Source organism: Cherax quadricarinatus, chromosome 79 (genome assembly GCF_038502225.1).
Source record: "Cherax quadricarinatus isolate ZL_2023a chromosome 79, ASM3850222v1, whole genome shotgun sequence".
Classification (NCBI taxonomy): Eukaryota; Metazoa; Arthropoda; class Malacostraca; order Decapoda; family Parastacidae; genus Cherax; species Cherax quadricarinatus.
In genome coordinates, this window is record NC_091370.1 from 5094447 (window position 1) to 5110083 (window position 15637).

Below are 15637 nucleotides of genomic sequence, written 5' to 3' on the forward strand. Positions count from 1 at the left end.
CCAACGCTCTTATATGGGTGTGAAGCATGGGTGATGAATGTTGCAGCGAGGAGAAGGCTGGAGGCAGTGGAGATGTCATGTCTGAGGGCAATGTGTGGTGTGAATATAATGCAGAGAATTCGTAGTTTGGAAGTTAGGAGGTGCGGGATTACCAAAACTGTTGTCCAGAGGGCTGAGGAAGGGTTGTTGAGGTGGTTCGGACATGTAGAGAGAATGGAGCGAAACAGAATGACTTCAAGAGTGTATCAGTCTGTAGTGGAAGGAAGGTGGGGTAGGGGTCGGCCTAGGAAAGGTTGGAGAGAGGGGGTAAAGGAGGTTTTGTGTGCGAGGGGCTTGGACTTCCAGCAGGTATGCATGAGCGTGTTTGATAGGAGTGAATGGAGACAAATGGTTTTTAATACTTGACGTGCTGTTGGAGTGTGAGCAAAGTAACATTTATGAAGGGGTTCAGGGAAACCGGCAGGCCGGACTTGAGTCCTGGAGATGGGAAGTACAGTGCCTGCACTCTGAAGGAGGGGTGTTAATGTTGCAGTTTAAAAACTGTAGTGTAAAGCACCCTTCTGGCAAGACAGTGATGGAGTGAATGATGGTGAAAGTTTTTCTTTTTCGGGCCACCCTGCCTTGGTGGGAATCGGCCAGTGTGATAATAAATATATATATATATATATATATATATATATATATATATATATATATATATATATATATATATATATATAAAACAACATTGCTACTAGCCGAGGGCTCGAACCCATGTTGTTTTGGCCTACCCCTTGGTGAGCGAAAATCACACAATGCTTTAACCCACAGGACCATCCAATCCTACAAAAATCACGCACCCAGCAGAGCCAGGTGTTGTACCGTGGTCCGAGGACATACGATGGTGTGGGTGCCTCGGAGATAATTTCATTCAACAACCCCGTTTGGTGTACTAGCCTCTATAAGCAGTATATATCGTATTGTAACCACGAACGAGTGGTGTTTAATGAATAATAACACTGCGACTAGCCGAGGGCTCGAACCCATGTTGCTTTGGCCCGCCTCATGGTGAACGAAAATCACATACTAATCTATCTAATCTACCTTGTCCATAACCATTATCTCATTTGCTTTGTTTCGTAAGGTGAAGTCCAGGATATTTCCTTAATTCATGGTAAAACTTAAATCTTTTGTGTTGCAGAGGTCTGACCTGTGCTCAGACCTCTGCAACACATCAACTTGACTAGTGCATCCTTCCGAATGTTGCTGGTGTGTCATGGTATGTCACGGTGTGAGCGTCATGGTGTGTCATGGTATGTCATGGTGTGAGCGTCATGGTATGTCACGGTGTGAGCGTCATGGTGTGTCATGGTATGTCATGGTGTGAGCGTCATGGTATGTCACGGTGTGAGCGTCATGGTGTGTCATGGTATGTCATGGTGTGAGCGTCATGGTGTGTCATGGTATGTCATGGTGTAAAGCGTCATGGTGTGTCATGGTATTAGCGTCATGGTGTGAGTGTCATGGTGTGAGCGTCATGGGGTGAGTGTCATGGTGTGTCTTGGTGTGAGTCATGGTGTGTGTTACGGTGTGAGCGCCATGGTGTGAGCCCCATGGTGTGAGTGTCATGGTGTGAGCGCCATGGTGTGAGTGTCACGGTGTGAATGTCATGGTGTGTGTGTCATGGTGTGTGTGTGTCATAGTGCGAGTGTCATGGTGTGAGCGCCATGGTGTGAGTGTCATGGTGTGAGCGCCATGGTATGAGTGTCATGGTGTGAGCGCCATGGTGTGAGTGTCATGGTGTGAGCATCATGGTGTGACTCACAATGGTACAACACTGCAGTAGTCACCATTGACTCACCAGTACTGGACTGGGGTTCAACACTGCAGCAGTCACCAGTGACTCACCAGTACTGGACTGGGGTTCAACACTGCAGAAGTCACCACTGACTCACCAGTACTGGACTGGGGTTCAACACTGCAGCAGTCACCACTGACTCACCAGGACTGGACTGGGGTTCAACACTGCAGAAGTCACCATTGACTCACCAGTACTGGACTGGAGTTCAACACTGCAGCAGTCACCAGTGACTCACCAGTACTGGACTGGGGTTCAACACTGCAGAAGTCACCACTGACTCACCAGTACTGGACTGGGGTTCAACACTGCAGCAGTCACCACTGACTCACCAGTACTGGACTGGGGTTCAACACTGCAGAAGTCACCACTGACTCACAAGTACTGGACTGGGGTTCAACACTGCAGAAGTCACCACTGACTCACCAGTACTGGACTGGGGTTCAACACTGCAGAAGTCACCACACCACTGACTCACCAGTACTGGACTGGGGTTCAGCACTGCAGCAGTCACTACTGGCTCACCAGTGCTGGAGTGGGGTTCAGCAGTCACCACTGACTCACCAATACTGGACTGGGGTTCAGCACTGCAACAGTCACCACTCACAAGTGCTGGACTGGGGTTCAACACTGCAGAAGTCACCACTGACTCACCAGTACTGGACTGGGGTTCAACACTGCAGAAGTCACCACACCACTGACTCACCAGTACTGGACTGGGGTTCAGCACTGCAGCAGTCACCACTGACTCACCAGTGCTGGACTGGGGTTCAGCACTGCAGCAGTCACCAGTGACTCACCAGTACTGGACTGGGGCTGAACACTGCAGCAGTCACCGCTGACTCACCAGTACCGGACTGGGGCTGAACACTGCAGCAGTCACCACTGACTCGCCAGTTCTGGACTGGGGTTCAACACTGCAAAAGTCACCACTGACTCACCAGTACTGGACTGGGGTTCAGCACTGCAGCAGTCACCAGTGACTCACCAGTGCTGGACTGGGGTTCAGCACTGCAGCAATCACTACTGGCTCACCAGTGCTGGACTGGGGTTCAGCACTGCAGCAATCACTACTGGCTCACCAGTACTGGACTGGGGTTCAGCACTGCAGCAGTCACCACTGACTCACCAATACTGGACTGGGGTTCAGCACTGCAACAGTCACCACTCACAAGTGCTGGACTGGGGTTCAACACTGCAGCAGTCACCACTGACTCGCCAGTACTGGACTGGGGTTCAACACTGCAGCAGTCACCACTGACTCACCAGTACTGCAGCACTCACCAGTGACTCACCAGTGCTGGACTGGGGTTCAGCACTGCAGCAGTCACCACTGCCTCACCAGTACTGCAGCACTCACCAGTGACTCACCAGTGCTGGACTGGGGTTCAGCACTGCAGCAGTCACCACTGACTCACCAATGCTGGACTGGGGTTCAACACTGCAGCAGTCACCACTGACTCACCAGAACTGGACTGAGGTTCAACATTGCAGCAGTCACCACTGACTCACCAGTACTGGACTGGGGTTCAACACTGCAGCAGTCACCACTGACTCACCAGGACTGGACTGGGGTTCAACATTGCAGTAGTCACCACTGACTCACCAGTACTGGACTGGGGTTCGACATTGCAGCAGTCACCACTGACTCACCAGTACTGGACTGGGGTTCAACATTGCAGTAGTCACCACTGACTCACCAGTACTGGACTGGGGTTCGACATTGCAGCAGTCACCACTGACTCACCAGTACTGGACTGGGGTTCAACATTGCAGTAGTCACCACTGACTCACCAGTACTGGACTGGGGTTCGACATTGCAGCAGTCACCACTGACTCGCCAGTACTGGACTGGGGTTCAACATTGCAGCAGTTACCACTGACTCACCAGTACTGGACTGGGGTTCAACACTGCAGCAGTCACCACTGACTCACCAGTACTGGACTGGGGTTCAACATTGCAGCAGTCACCACCGACTCGCCAGTACTGGACTGGGGTTCAACATTGCAGCAGTTACCACTGACTCACCAGTACTGGACTGGGGTTCAACACTGCAGCAGTCACCACTGACTCACCAGTACTGGACTGGGGTTCAACATAGCAGTCACCACTGACTCACCAGTACTGGACTGGGGTTCAACACTGCAGCAGTCACCACTGACTCACCAGTACTGGACTGGGGTTCAACACTGCAGCAGTCACCACTGACTCACCAGTACTGGACTGGGGTTCAACATTGCAGCAGTCACCACTGACTCACCAGTACTGGACTGGGGCTCAACATTGCAGCAGTCACCACTGACTCACCAGTGCTGGACTGGGGTTCAACATTGCAGCAGTCACCACTGACTCACCAGTACTGGACTGGGGTTCAACATTGCAGCAGTCACCACTGACTCACCAGTGCTGGACTGGGGTTCAACATTGCAGCAGTCACCACTGACTCACCAGTGCTGGACTGGGGTTCAACATTGCAGCAGTCACCACTGACTCACCAGTACTGGACTGGGGTTCAACATTGCAGCAGTCACCACTGACTCACCAGTGCTGGACTGGGGTTCAACATTGCAGCAGTCACCACTGACTCACCAGTACTGGACTGGGGTTCAACACTGGCTGATACATAACGCCAGGTAAGAACCAAAGGTTCAACCAATGCGACATTTTACAGTGGCAACGTTACGCTCAACAAAATGTGTCATTAACAGTACCTGGAGTTTACCTGGAGAGAGTTCCGGGGGTCAACGCCCCCGCGGCCCGGTCTGTGACCAGGCCTCCTGTGTCCTTTTACCCAACATACTGTCGGTAATTCTTTCTTGCAATCTCTTTCTTGTATCTGCACTTAATTTATCATTAGTATATATGAAATACAAAAGGGCACAATACCGTGGAACTTTGTGACTTTGTGAATGGTCCAAGTCGGACCGAAACGTCGTCGTAAGCTCCTCTCTCCTCTGTGTATAGTATATTTTAAACTTGACTCACGAAATCGTAATGACACGAATGCAAACAAACCATACTAGGGTGGGGTTAGAACCCGCGATCAGAGAGTCACAAAACTCCAGACAGATGCGTTAGTTACTGGGTCAGCTAGCTACAATACTTACATTTGTGGTCACAGTGGTGGCCTATACTAACCTTCCTATAGTGTATAAATATACCTAGTTGGATGAATCTTATTGTAGCCAGCTGGCCCAGTGGCTAACGCGTCGGTCTGGAGTTTTATGACTCTGATCACGGGTTCTAACCCCTCCCGTGGTATGATTAAGTAAACATGGTTGTATTTAACGAAGATAGAATATTTTTTTGGGAATAAATGTCAGTGGACAGACAATTTCACTTGGAGAGGAGAAAGTGTCAATACTCTGGCTGGAACACTTCGTATATAATGAATTAGAAATATATGTAACACTTGGTATCTTTATTGTGGAAACGTTTTGCCAGCCAGTGGCTTCTTCAGTCCAATACAGAGAAAGGTGAAAGATAAGGAGTTTGAGGTAATCAGTCATTTAGCCTGGAGTCGATGTGTTCATTTAATCGAGATTGGTGGACTAAACATATCGACTCCAGGTTTAGGGACTGATTGCCTCAACCTCCCTCTGATCTTCACCATTCGTCTTCGTATAAGACTGATGAAGTCACTGTGTGGCGAAACGTTTCCACAGTAAAGATACCCAAGTGTTGTACATGTGTCTAATTTATCAACGTTACTATGCAAGCGTTTCGCCATATATTAGCTTTATCAGTACAGAAGACTGAAAACGTAGAAGATGAGGTAATCAGTCCCTCATTCTAGAATCAGGTGTTCAGTATCGGTCTTCTAGGCTGAGAGACTGATTATCTCGTCTACCGTTTCAGTCTTCTCATTGATTTAATATACCACTGAGTGGCGAAACATCTACACAGTTAAGATACCCAGATGTTGTACCTGCGTCTAATTTATCATCTTATCATTTATCATCTTAGTTGGTGTCAGGAAGATGACCTGCAGGGTGAGGTCACAGTTACTAACCTCAGAGGCCAGTGACTGGCCTCTCAACTGCTGGTCATGTGCCTCACACCTGACTCACACTGTGAATGGCATTAAACTGGCGAGCCAGGTCAAGGTCCACTGCCCTTAACAGTAAATAGTTCAGCATAGGATGCTGAAACATCTGTTATGTTGGGAGAGAGGGACTCCAGACACAGGGAATTGCATCAGTGACTCACAGAGGATAATTAGACTGAAGAATATTGTGATTTCATTACTTTAGATTCATAATGTAAAGAAATTAGAACTGCAGTGAGAAGGTTTTCTCATAGCCAAGCAGTTAGGTTTGATGGAATGCTTGCAGGAACAGTTGGGTTTGATGGGATGCTTGAAGGAACAGTTGGGTTTGATGGGATACTTGCAGGAACAGGTTTGATGGGATGCTTGCAGGAACAGTTGGGTTTGATGGGATGCTTGCAGGAACAGTTAGGTTTAATGGGATGCTTGCAGGAGCAGTTACGTTTGATGGGATGCTTGCAGGAGCAGTTAGGTTTGATGGGATGCCTGCAGGAGCAGTTAGGTTTGATGGGATGCCTGCAGGAGCAGTTATGTTTGATGGGATGCCTGCAGGAGCAGTTATGTTTGATGGGATGCCTGCAGGAGCAGTTATGTTTGATGGGATGCCTGCAGGAGCAGTTACGTTTGATGGGATGCCTGCAGGAGCAGTTATGTTTGATGGGATGCCTGCAGGAACAGTTAGGTTTAATGGGATGCTTGCAGGAGCAGTTACGTTTGATGGGATGCCTGCAGGAGCAGTTATGTTTGATGGGTTGCCTGCAGGAGCAGTTATGTTTGATGGGATGCCTACGGTATCAGTTTGGTATGATGGGTTGCCTGAAGAAGCAATTAGAGGGTTGCCTGCCGAAGCAATTCCGCATGTGTTTCCTTCAGTAATATGTATGTTGATCATTTGCTCTGTCTTCATGAGAGTAATTATAAACCTCGTATACCGTACATCAGTTTAAATGCAACAGAGCTGTTTCATCTGTTCAGGGTTCCTTATCAGTGATGGAGAAACAACAGCTTGTAATCACGAGGAAGTACTGAACATGTCATAGTCAAACAACACCTGGGGAATGTATGCGCGGTCATACAGTACCTGGGGAATGTATGTGCGGTCATGCAGTATCTGGGGAATTTATGTGCGGTCATACAGTACCTGGAAAATGGGAAGTAATCCAGTTTCTCCATGTACTTGTAGAAATAATGATTATTATTATTAATAAGGGTAGAGTAGCCTGTCATGGGTGACGAGTCCATCAAGACCAAGGTAGGCATGTTGAAGGGCTCAGTTAAGTAGCAATTACCGCAGCATATCCAAGCTTCTTGTGTTCTGATGTTAGACAGAACGAGAAAAGGTTATACATCATTACACCATCAATTTTTTTTAAAATAAAAAAGGTGGCATGGCACTGAGGTAATATGATAAGACGCATGTGCAACACCTGGTTATCTTCAGTCTTGAGACTTCTCGCCAACTAGTGGCTTCCTCGCTCGCCAACTAGTGGCTTCCTCGCTCGCCAACTAGTGGCTTCCTCGGTTCAGTACAGAGAAGAATGGTGGAAGATCAAGAGTTTGAGGTAAACAGTCCCCAAGCCTGGAGTCGTGATCAATCCATCAACTTGTGATCATTCATCAACTTGTATGTTTTCTGAACCAGGTATCTACAGACTTAAGCTGGTGAAGTTCTCCGTCTAGGCTGAGGGACTGATTACCTCCTCTTTAATTGTTTCCCGTTTCAACACCTCCAATAGCGTATGTACTGAACTGACAAAGACAAGTTAGCAAAACAGCTCCAGAATAATGATACCCAGGTATTGCACATGTCTAGTTCAACATGTCAGTACTTTAATAACATGATACTGAGGTAATTTGCTCTAATTCTATAACAAGTCAATTTATACCATACAAGACACTCCAATATTCCGGTGTTTCTGTCAAGAACAAGTAACTGACAGTTTAAATTACTTAAAATTATTTCCTAACGTAAGTTTGTGAGGCAAATGATATCAAATTATGATACTCGTATATAACTCAGAGTAAAGATTATGAGGTGTTTTGTCCATCAACCTTGATAAAAGTGGAGAACTCTGCCGTAACAGTTCCGTTCAGTTGCACGATATTGTTCACTTCTTCAACTGCAGGAGGTGTACTGGCCCACACCAAGTTGACATTACTGAAGTCAAACCCTGTCCTAATATTTGTTCTGCTAGAGGCAGTAATCATTATTTATCAAAGCAGTATCTGCTAGAGGCAATCATCATTTATCATAGCAGTACCTGCTAGAGGCAGCAATTCATCAGGTATCAGAGCAGTACCTGCTAGAGGCAGCAATTCATCAGGTATCAGAGCAGTACCTGCTAGAGGCAGCAATTCATCAGGTATCAGAGCAGTACCTGCTAGAGGCAGCAATTCATCAGGTATCAGAGCAGTACCTGCTAGAGGCAACAATTCATCAGGTATCAGAGCAGTGCCTGTTAGAGGCAGCAATTCATCAGGTATCAGAGCAGTACCTGCTAGAGGCAGCAATTCATCAGGTATCAGAGCAGTACCTGCTAGAGGCAGCAATTCATCAGGTATCAGAGCAGTACCTGCTAGAGGCAGCAATTCATCAGGTATCAGAGCAGTACCTGCTAGAGGCAGCAATTCATCAGGTATCAGAGCATTACCTGCTAGATGCAGAAAGTCATCAGGTATCACAGTAGTGTAATTTTCGACAGTGTAACCTGTTCTGCCTACAACAACACTGCGTTATTTTCAGTGTAAAAATATATTAGTGTTAGGGTGGAAGTGCTTATGCTAACACTGTCAAGTTGATGGTAGTTCACTGTTGCAGGTGCAACTTGCACATGGTGAACAAACGTCAGCGTTGTGTAACATAACACTCCTCACGAAATCGTAATAACACTATTGCAAACAAGCCATGGAAAGGGTATTGCTGGAACCCAGGGAGAGTCTTAAAACTCCAGGCCAGTGTGTCATTACGATTTCGTGAGTCACCATAGGGAGGTTAGCATGGGCCACCACTGTAACTACAAATGCAAGTTTTTACAGATGAATCTCCCACCAGCTTGGCTGTGGTGAACTGTAGCTCAAGTCCCCCCTCAAAAATAAATAATGTCGACATGTTAGATTGCAAGATAATCCCTCCCCAGAATCTCTGAAGTTAATAATAATAATCTTTATTTCTACAAGTACATGATACAACTTATACAGACCATAGCTGACATCAGTGACATACTATATAGAAAACCTCTGGTTATGCAGAGCATTTCGGGCAGCTTAAGTTAATTTTGTCCCCAGGATGCGACCCACACCAATCAGCTAACACCCAGGTACCTACTTACTGCTAGGTGAACAGGGACAGTAGATGTCTTAAGGAAGCACGCCCAAATGACTCAAAATTGCTAAGTTTAATGAATTTTCTCTGAAGATTGCTTCCACGCTTTAGTTATCTGGATAATATCCTCATTTATACTCTCCTTGTGTTATTGTTAGGTTATGATTAGATAAGGATCTTGACGGGTCTAAAAGCGAGGGTGGTGATGGCTTTGCTGTGATTCCCCTCAAGGAAGGTTCCTTGATGTTGGTGAGGAGCTCTTGATTTAGGGAATTGGATCTGTGCTCCAGCTCCCCGAATTAAGCCTGAATGCCTTCCACATCCCCCCCAGGCGCTGTATAATCCTCCGGGTTTAGCGCTTCCCCCTTGATTATAATAATTTGCTGTGGTTGCTAGTGAGGATTATTTACTCTGGAGTACAGTGTAATACTCACTGCCCTTGTCTTGTTAGCTGGCTTGCTTGTTTCTCGGTTAAATGTGAACTTAGTTTCTCCGTTTTGTTTACCCAGGTTCAGTGGTTGGCATGTCTCCACGCTTGGTACAAGGATGTCATGTTATTCTGTTGGTGTCCGGGTCATGTTGTCCAGGTCATGTTATCCAGGCTATGTTGGTGTCCGGGTCATGTTATTCAGGTCATGTTGGTGTCCGGGTCATGTTATCCAGATCATGTTGGTGTCCAAATCATGTTGGTGTCCCGGGAAGATAGCTGGTAGATGCCCAGATAAGGGTTGCTGTAGCTACCCACTCTACGGTAGACCTTTGCTTCACAGTGACTTCATGGGCCATGTCCACTGATATGCCCATGGTAAGTGGCGGGCCTGGTGGGCCCTGCAGACTGGACACAGGCTATACAGGATACCACAGGACGTGTGTGTTTCGCCCTCCTCCTCCTCCTCCTCCTCCTTCAACAGGAATTGTCCCCTTTGAGAAGAGTATCTATCGACTGAGGATCAAATGCAAATGTCTCGCCCACTTGTACGTCCCCCATCCTTGGGCAGCTTGTGAGGTGCCACTGATTGTTGAACAAATCTTAACAGTCTGCCCACGACTTAAGCCTTTCTGCCTTATGTTTTAATAATTACCGAGGTGTCTGTGGGGACTTCGGTGAACTTTTAGAAGAGTATTTTGACGATAATTATTTTTTTTTTGTAATTACTGCTGGTTATTTTATCCTGTTATGATACTGTTTACCTGTGTCAAACATTTATGTTCGTCGCTTTTATTGTTTATTGATTTTATCCTTGTTTTTATTGTACTGTTTGTTACACATATTTCTTTTATGGCTGTGAGTATTTAGTTACATGATTGATGTGCTCCATAAATATTACTAATTATTATTATTATTATTATTACCATTATTATTATTATAATTTTATATTAATATTCATATTATTTTATATGAAGATTATTCATATTATTTATATTATTATTTTATATTAATAGTGTTATTATTCATATTATTGTTATTGTTGAGGTGGAGAGAGTGAGGTGGTAGACGTGAGACTCCAAGACGGTCACTGTTTTATATCTCGTTGTTCATCCAGGGAAGTGCCTTCTTGCTGGAAATGGGCTCTTGATCCAAGGAATTGGAGCCATCCTTCTCCTTTCTTTTATTGACTCTGATAGCCTTCCATTCCCTCAGGTGCTGTATAACCCCTTCGCGTTTAGGGCTTCCCCTTAACAATAATAATACAATACAATAATAGTATACCTGGAGTTTACCTGGAGAGGGTTTCGGGGGTTAACACTCCCGCTGTCCGGTCTGAGACCAGGCCTCGGGGTGGATCAGGGCCTGATTAACCAGGCTGTTACTGCTGGCCGTACGCAAACTGACGTACGAACCACAGCCCGGCTGGTCAGGTACTGACTTTAGGTGCCTGTCCAGTGCCAGCTTGACAGCCAGGAGTCTATTGGTAATCCCCCTTATGTATGCTGGGAGGCAGTTGAACAGTCTCGGGCCCCTGACACTTATTGTATGGTCTCTTATCGTGCTAGTGACACCCCTGCTTTTCATTGGGGGGATGTTGCATCGTCTGCCGAGTCTTTTGCTTTCGTAGTGAGTGATTTTCGTGTGCAAGTTCGGTACTAGTCCCTCTAGGACTTTCCAAGTGTATATTATCATGTATCTCTCTCGCCTGCGTTCCAGGGAATACAAATCAAGGGACTTCAACCGTTCCCAGTAATTCAGGTGCCTTATGGTACTTGTGTGTGCCGTGTAAGCTCTTTGTACACTCTCCAGGTCAGCAGTTTCGCCTGCCTTGAAGGGGACAGTTAGTATACAGCAATATTAATAATAATACAATATATTAGTAGTAGTAATAATAATAAGACAATATTAGTAATAATACAATAATATAGTAATTTGCTTATGGGTTATAAAATAAATATTCACAAATTTCACTAATAAATGTTTGTATTTACGTTTATGGCACCGATATTTAGTGGAGATAAATCAAGCTTATAAATTATCCAGCTTTTTTTTTTGTTATTATTAATACCATGTTTTATAAATGTGTAAAAATGAATTTTGTGTAAGTGCTGAGTTTGGGGGAAGTCAGGTTACGAAAATTGGATTCGTGTGTCGTGTTGACCAGACCGAGGTTCGAGCCTTCTATATTCGGATTTAGAGATTCATTTACATAGGTTTAATATGTGTGAGTTACATTTATGGATGCACATGTGAATATAAGTGTAGGAGAGCACGGTATGTAAACACGAGTGCACAGGAGGTGAAGAAGAGGTCACAGTAAAGTGTAACAACGGGTGTGTTGGCGCACAGACCGCGTCCTACGGTCAGGTTAATGCCGTTCCTGAGAAAGTATCGGGAGCTGAGGTCAAGGCAAGTAACACTGTCTCCTAATTACCACTGACACGGGCGCTACAAGCAGGACGCCACGGACAATGATATATGATCAACTCTTTCGATTTGTCTGTAAACTGATGAATAAGACACATGTGCAACACCTGGGTATCTTTGCTTATGAAGTATCCCCAAAACGTAGCGTTTTCAATTCAGTACAAGGATAATATACTAGAGACAGTTGGAGAGGTAATCAGTCCCTCAGCCTGAGACTGAACACGTTCTATCACGCTGAGGGACTGATTACTTCTTATTTTAACGTCTCCGGTGTTAAACTCTGTATTGGACTGAAAAAACCATTAGTGTATCGTTAGTTATGATATCCATAGCTTTTCTCTTTGAAATTAGTAATGTGTACAGGAGAGTGGGTTACTAGCCCCTTGTTGCCGGCATTTTAGTCGCCTCTTACGACACGCATGACTTACGGAGGAAGAATTCTGTTCCACTTCCCGTGGAGAAATTTAGATATATGCATTGGAAAGCATCAAGCCCACAGGGGTCATACAGAGCCTGGACATTGATATAATCCGATATGGTAAGTGCAGAGAGGTTGTTACTGGGTCAGTTAACAGCCTCGCCAGCAGCTACACACACCGCTTCAATGTTGGGTCCAGGAGGTCAGACTCGATCCCTGTAACCACATATAGATGAGTTCATAATACACATGGGAGAAAGGCACAAGCAGTTAATATTAGAAGAAGCAACAATAATGAAGGAAACGAGAGAATTGACAACGAATCCAAATGGAACGAAAGCCTTGGAACTGGACACTGTTATTTCTGAGCACTGAGAGAGGCTGGTGCAGAGGACCTGTGTGATTCACGAAATCGTAATGACACGATTGCAAACAAACCATACCACGGGAGGGGATAGAACCCGCGATCAGACAGTCATAAAACTCCAGACGCTTCAGTATAGAGTTTTATGACTCTGATCGCGAGTTCTAACCCCACCCATAGTATGGTTTCACCTGTGTGATCTCATCGCATGGATGTGCTGGAAGTCGAGGGAAACAACCTGCTAGACACCTCCAAGAATTCACATATGTTCCTTATGTACAAGCAGAAAAATAAACATGAAGTACCATACTAAACTGTGAACCAGTTACTTTAGAAATAACTTACTGGTTAAATTAATATAAAAGATAGCAAGACAGCGAACAGTCGAGCTCTAAAATACACGGACACACAAAAGACAGCCAGAACGAGTTTTAAAGATAGCAAATCTTTGCTTCATGACAGCCAGAATGGGTTTTAAAGATAGCAAAAAAAATTTTTTTTTTCGTGGCAGCTGGAATTGTCCCGTAGCTCGATCAGTAGTGCACACTTCTCACATACTGAGGTCAGGGGATCGATCCCCCGGTACGGCTGGAAAACATTAGGACCTGTTTCCGAAAGACACCTCATGTCCCTGTTTACCCACAAGTAAAATACGTACCTGTCTATGGGTCGCATCCTGGGACAAAACTGACCTAAATTGCCCGAAATGCTCAACATAATTTGGAAAACACCCGGCCCGGGTCTTTTCCAAGTAGTGGTGACCCGGCCTTAGCTCCCTATCTGGGGAGTGTCTCGAGACGTAAGTCTCGCAGTGATCACACTCAGGAGCTGTGAATCGACCCCCTACAACCACATACAAGTGAGTACACACTCTCTCTCTCTCTCTCTCTCTCTCTCTCTCTTTCACATACACAACCAGTGTGTATGAAGAGGCGGGGCCAGGAGCTGTGAATTGACCCCTGCAACCACAAATAAGTGAGTACACAAATATATATATATATATATGCATACAAATTGCACGTTACACAGTACATTAGGCACAACTAGAACCTGGCTGAGTGAACGTTGCTTTACACTTGTCCATATATATAACTATTATAAGAAATATGTTGGGCTTTCGAAGTCGTGTTTGTAAATTGAACGTGTTAGTGTATCTGGCGGTGGGGGGAGGTGGAGGAAGAGGGGGAGGTGGAGGTAGAGGTGGAGGTAGAGGGGGAGGGGGAGGTAGAAGGGGAGGGGGAGGTAGAGGGGGAGGTGGAGGTAGAGGTGGAGGTGGAAGTAGAGGTAGAGGAGGAGGTAGAGGGGGAGGTGGAGGTAGAGGGGGAGGTGCAGGTAGAAGGGGAGGTGGAGGTGGGAGGCGGAGGTAGGGGGGAGGTGGAGGTGGAGGTACAGGGGGAGGTGGAGGTAAAGGGGGAGGTAGAGGGGGAGGTGGAGGTAGAGGGGGAGGTGGAGGTAGAAGGGGAGGGGGAGGTAGAGGGGGAGGTAGAGGTGGAGGTAGAGGGGGAGGTGGAGGTAGAGGGGGAGGGGGAGGTGGAGGTAGAGGGGGAGGTGTGGGTAGAAGTGGAGGTGGTGGGGAAGGTGGAGGTGCAGGTAGGAGGAAGAAGAAGGTCGGGTGACCAGAAAAAGAAGAAAAACTTTCATCATTCGCTCCATCACTGTCTTGCCAGAGGCACACTTACACTACAGTTATAAAACTGCAACATTAACACCGCTCCTTCAGAGTGCAGACACTGTACTTCCCATCCCCTCGCACACAAAACTTCCTTTACCCCCTCCCTCCAACCTCTCCTAGGCCGACCCCTACCCCGCCTTCCTTCCACTACAGGTTTATTCACTCTCCAAGTCATGCTACTTTGTTCATCCTCTGTAAATGTCTGAACTACCTCAACAACCCCTCCTCAACCCTCTGGATAATAGTAGTTTTGCTAACCCCGCACCTCCTCCTAATTTAAAAACTGTGGATGATCTGCATTATATTCACACCACACATTGCCCTCAGACACGACACCTCCACTGCCTCCAGCCTTCTCCTTGTTGCAACATTCACCACCCATGCTTCACACCCATATAAGAGCGTTGGTATAACTATACTCTCATGGATAAGGTTCTTTGTCTCCATAGACTAGTCAGTGTACCACTCACCTTTTTTCCCCTCATTAATTCCATGATTCACCTTGTCTTTCACAAGCCCATCTGCTGACAAGTCCACTTCCAGATATCTGAATACGTTCATTTCCTCCATACTCTCTCCCTCCAATCTGATACCAAATCTTTCGTTACCTAATTTTTTATCCTCATCACCTTACTCTATGTTCGCTTTTAAATTCATTATTTTACATACCCTTCGAAGCTCATCCACCAACCTCTGCAACTTCTCTTCAGAATCTCACAAAAGCACAGTGTCATCAGCAAAGAGCATCTGCGACAACTCCCACTTTGTGTTATATTCTTTATCTTTTAACCCCACATCTCACCTCTTGCCAACACCTGAGCATTCACTTCTCTTACAACCCCATCCATAAATATATTGAACAACCACGGTAATATCACACATCCTTGTCTAAGGCCTACTTTTACTGGGAAATAATCTCCCTCTCTCCTACATACTCACCTGAGCCTCATTATCCTCGTAAACACTTTTCACTGCTTTCAATAACCTACCTCCTATTCCGTACATCTGCAACATTTGCCACATTGCCTGCCTATCCACCCTATCATAAACCTTTTCCAAATCCATAACCGGAACAAATATCTCTTTACCCTTATCTAAATACTGTTTACAGTTTGTTT